At 34.7% G+C, this 5359-nt stretch overlaps 1 long non-coding RNA gene across 1 annotated transcript; it reads left to right on the top strand.

Annotated features, from left to right (window-relative positions):
* The first annotated feature begins 269 nt into the window (after positions 1-269).
* LOC118762765 lies at positions 270-5069 on the top strand. The gene is made up of 3 exons (XR_004998515.1): positions 270-301; positions 2099-2106; positions 4918-5069. It is a non-coding gene; the product is annotated as an uncharacterized LOC118762765 (long non-coding RNA).
* The last annotated feature ends 290 nt before the right edge of the window (positions 5070-5359 follow it).

Below are 5359 nucleotides of genomic sequence, written 5' to 3'. Positions count from 1 at the left end.
ATTTAGTGCTCTTAGCTTAGATTTTCCTTGGGGTTGGCCAGATTGGAGCAATCTCGAGTATAACCAGCCAAAATTGCAAAGAAAATTTTGAACTTGACTGAGGAAAGAAAACTCCGAATGACTGATCCTTGTTTTCTTTATATCGTCTGTCCAGATGTTTTGCATTCTTGTCCCAATTTTTGTATTTTATAAATCTATCTATCTATCTATCTATCTATCTATCTATCTATCTATCTATCTATCTATATATATATATATATATATATATATATATATAATATATATATATATATATATATATGTATATATATATATACATGTATATATATATAATATATATATATACATATATACATATACATATATATATATATATATATATATATATATATATATATATATATATATATATATATACATATATGTTCTTTGTTTGCATTAAACTATATACTGCACACTCACATGGATCCTGGCCTTCTGACTGACTTTGGAGTACTTAATTCATGGAATTCTTCTACCATCGGATTACTGTTCCTGTTCATTCGGATTATACCAGTTCGGAGTCATTACAATTTGTCCTCCATCTTTCCTTCCTTTGGACTTTCCTCTATTTCTGAAGAAAAGCTTTGCTCAAAACGTAAAATCCTCTTTCTGTCCTTTCCTGAGCGTCTGATAATGCAGTACTTGTACCACGTCCTTGCATTACTGTTTTTTCATGTTTGTTCTTTCTTTGGATTCACTATATATATATATCAATCTTTTATCTTTTACTGAGGCCATGCTGGGGCACTGCCTTGAGGGATTTTAGTTGAGCAAATTGATCCCAGGACATTTTTTTAAGCATAGTAATTATTCTATTGGTCTCTTTTTGCCAAACTGCTAAGTTACAAGGACGTAAATACACCAGCACTGGTTGTCAAGTGGTGGTGGGGGACAAACTCAGGCACAATGACACACACACACATAGAGATATACATATACATACATATTTATATATATTTATGTATGTATATATATATATATATATATATATATATATATATATATATGATGAGCTTCTTTCAGATTTTGTCTACCAAATCCACTCACAAGGCTTTGGTCAGTGCTTGAAGCTACAGTAGAAGACACTTACCCAAAGTGCCATATAGTGAAACTGAACCCAGAACTATGTGGTTAGGAAGCAAGCTTCACTCTTTGAGGGCTACTTGTAACACATAAACCAATCCAATCTGTCACAAGGTCAGGTCATTGGCAACTAAAACAGCAACCCCACCTTGGTGAGGAGGGCAATTATCCTGTAGGAGGAAAAACAAGACTCGTCAAAGGGCAGAGGAACTTCTGAGAGTCAATGACCATCCATTTGAGGTCAGCTGTTCATAAGTCTCATAACATAGTTGCACCAGGTGTTACTATCAGCGATATCAAAAGAGTGTGAATGATCCCACACAAGCCATTACCACTTTGAATAAGTCCCTGTGTGAGTCCTCCAAGCGATTTGTTTATTCTACCTTTTATCAAGATCATCCTAAAAAAGGAAAAGAAACTGAAAAAAAAATTCTCTGACTCTCATGCACCAAATACAATCATATATATATATTATCACTATGGACTCCGTGTGGGCAGTCATCTAAAAGTTTTTGTTCGTCATGATGCTGACATAAGTTCCTTGTTTTTCCTGATGAGAAGGCAGCATAATGCACCCTTTATTCCTTCGGAATTGAGAATATGCAGTCTTCGAAACATATGTTGAGAATAAAGGAATTTTGTTAAATCGTCGTTCGACTCCATTCTTTCATTTATTTATATATATAATATATATATATATATATATATATATATATATATATATATATATATATATATATATATATATGTATGTATGTATATATGTATGTATGTATATATGTATGTATGTATGTATGTATGTATGTATGTATGTATGTATCGTCATCATCATTGAATGTCCATTGTCCATGCTGGCGTGGGCTGAATGGTTTGGCCAGGGCTGGTAAGCTGAGGGACTGCACCAGACTCCAGTCTGATCTAGCATGGTTTCAGTGGCTGGATGCCCTTCCTAATACCAGTCACCCTGAGAGAGTGATGGGTGTTTTTACATGCCACCAGCATGGGTGCCAGTTGCATGACACCAGTATCTGTCAGGACTATGATTTCACTTGTCTTCATGAGTCTTCTACTCAAGCATGGCACATATTGCCAAAGGTCTCAATCATTTTCACTGCCTCCATGAGGCCCAATTCTCAAAAGGTGCTTTTTACGTGCAACTGGCACAGGTGCTAATTATGCAACACCGGTATTGGCCACATTGCCTCTATGAGGCCCAATACTCTACGGCCAACATCCTTTTCAGCCTTTCACTAAATTTTTGATTTCTCTATCCATTTTTGATCAATACATGTAGCTATGTTAATACATAGCTATATGTATTAACCAAAATGTCCAACATGAAATTCCCTCAACGTTTTCTTTTGTAGTATTTCAGATATCACTACTCTTTGTGCATACATCAGTATGCCATCACAAATTGAGTATAGGTTCGTGCCTTGGTTTTGTTTCGCACCAATCCTATTCCAATTTACTTTTCCTGACCACAGTGTTCTTTTCGCTTCTGTTACGAATTTGTCCTTTACTGCATTTCACTTTATGTCTTGTAGGGTTACTAGTAATTTGTGTACCACATTCCCCATTACATTTTTTATTTCTCCTTCTGCTCTTGAAGCTACAATTACCATATCTTTGAACAGCTTGCAGTGTTTCGGTGCAAGTCTGTACAAACCATCCACATGCCCTAGGTCTTTTGGCGGTAAATATTCCATTTTGTAGTCATAATTCAATAATGTAGTGCCCCATTGCTGTAGTCTATTTTCTGTGTGTATTGGTATTCCATTTTTACAACCGTATATTGACAGTAATAGGCAACGATCCATTTGTAGATAGAAACTTCTTCCATGATTAAATCTATGGAACTTTTTCATACCAAATATGATTGCTAAGACTTCCTTTTCTATCTGACTATAGTTCCTTTCAGCTGGTAATAACGATTGTGATGCATGGGCTATAGACAATTTACCAATATCATATTTGTGCAGAAGTATGGCTTCTGCACCATAGTCACTCACATCTGTAACCAATATAATATCCATCTTTGGATCAAAATGCGTTAACAATAAGTCTGATGTTAAAATGCTTTTTAACTCATCAAATGCCTTCTGACATCAGTCCAACACCATTTTGTATTTTTCTTTAACAGATCATTGAGCAGGACCCTTACATTATGTATATTGGGAATGTAAATTTGATAATAATTTACTAAACCCAAGAATGCTTCTAGCATGGTTACATTATTTGGTGTTGGCACATTTTTTATCACAGTTGTTCTAGATGGGTTTCCATCCATTTTTATCTATTATCTGGCTCAAGTATTTAATTTTTTTCATAAAGGACTCGCATTTTTCTTCCGTTAACTTGAAACTATTTTCTCTTATCTTCTCAAATACCCTTCTAAAGTGCTTTACATGTTGTTCACATGATTCATTTTTTATTAGAATATCGTCTAAATAGGTGATAGCAAAATCACAGTCACCCAGTATTGTAACTATTATTTGCTGAAATATGGAAGAAGACACTTTCACACCAAAGTGAAGATGCTTAAATTTAAATAAGTCATGGTGTGTATTGATGGTTAATAAATGTGAGCATTCTTCTTCTACTTGGATTTGTAGATATGCCTCCAAGAGGTCTAGTTTTAAGAAGAATTTCCCTCCATTCAAACTTTTCAATCACTTCCTAAGGGCACGGCAATGGGTAGCTATGTGCAATCATTCAAACCTGTTGAAAATTTTGCACAAACTCTTAACTTGCTATTTTTCTTTTTTACGTAGACTGTAGGTGCTTCCCAGTCTGAGTGATCCATCTTGATTATTCCTAGGCTTTCAAGTCTTTCAAATTGAATTAAGCTGGCACGTGGGGAAATGAAGCCTTATGGCAGAGATACAAAAGTTTCACAAACACAGGGAAGAATATCAATGTTCTACGGACAACAGTCAGACCCAGAGGGAGCGTGACTGAGCAGTCTACTGCTCGTTCTCTCTGGGTCTGTTGTTATGTCCTGTTATTATTTTTATTGTTTTTATATTGTATTTATTGTATTTATATTTGTGTAACATTGTCTGTTTTTCCGTCCTTGTTTTTGATGCTTTCTTCCAAGGAATCTAATGCTCTTAGCTTAGTTTTTCCTTGGGTCTGGCCAGATTGGAGCAATCTCAAGACTAATCAGCCGAAATTGCGAGGATGATCCGGTTCTTGACTGAGGATAGAAAGCTTTCAATGACCCCGTCCTTATTTTTTTGTATTGTCTATCTGGATGTCCCTTTTTGTATCACCTAGTTGTCCGGATGTTTTGTATTTATATATATATATATATAGCAACATACATACACTTTGTTCTCTTATATATATATATATATATCACCAATAATGTATATATATATATATATATATATATGCATATATGGGTACAGGATGTCACAAAATATAAAAAACATGAAATATGAAATACAAAACCATGGAATATGAACATTTGTATGCAAACAACAAAAGAAACAAATGGAAAACAAGACAAGAAACATAAAGAACAACCTTCATCAGTTGTCGGCTGTTTTTCTGCTCCACATTTTGAGCAATTGTCGTGAATTGCATGAAATGTGGAGTAGAAAAACAGCCGACAACTGATGAAGGGTTGTTCTTTATGTTACTTGTCTTGTTTTCCATTTGTTTCTTTTGTTGTTCGCATACAAAAGTCCGTATTCCATAGTTTCATATTTTGTATTTCATGTTGTTTATGTTTTGTGACATCCTGTACCCATATATGCATATATATATGTATATATTTCGATAGAGGAATGACTTATCCTATGTTTACCATCAACATGGAAAATTCGATGAACCGATACCAGGGTAGCAAATTCACGTCATAAAACACGTTTGAAGCGGCCTATCCAAGGGTAGAAACTCCGGGTTCATGTGCAGAAATTTGTGTGTTATATATGAATAAATAAATAAATGGAGTTGAACGAAGATGTTAACAAAATTCCTTTACTCTCGACATATGTTTCGAAGAGAACATGGTTTTATTCCAAAGGAATAAACGGTGCAAGATGCAATCTTCTCATCAGGAAAGAAAGGGAGCCTCTCTCAACAACAAGACAAAACAATAATTGTGATGACTGCCTACATGGTAAACAAAACAATAATTGAGAGAGGCTCCCTTCCTTTCCTGATGAGAAGACTGCATCTTGCACCGTTTATTCCTTTGGAATAAAACCATGTTGTCTTCGAAACA

This window comes from Octopus sinensis, linkage group LG3 (assembly GCF_006345805.1).
Source record: "Octopus sinensis linkage group LG3, ASM634580v1, whole genome shotgun sequence".
NCBI classification, from domain to species: Eukaryota; Metazoa; Mollusca; class Cephalopoda; order Octopoda; family Octopodidae; genus Octopus; species Octopus sinensis.
Note: the sequence above shows the minus strand (reverse complement) of the source record. Positions and strands in the feature narration are given on the sequence as shown.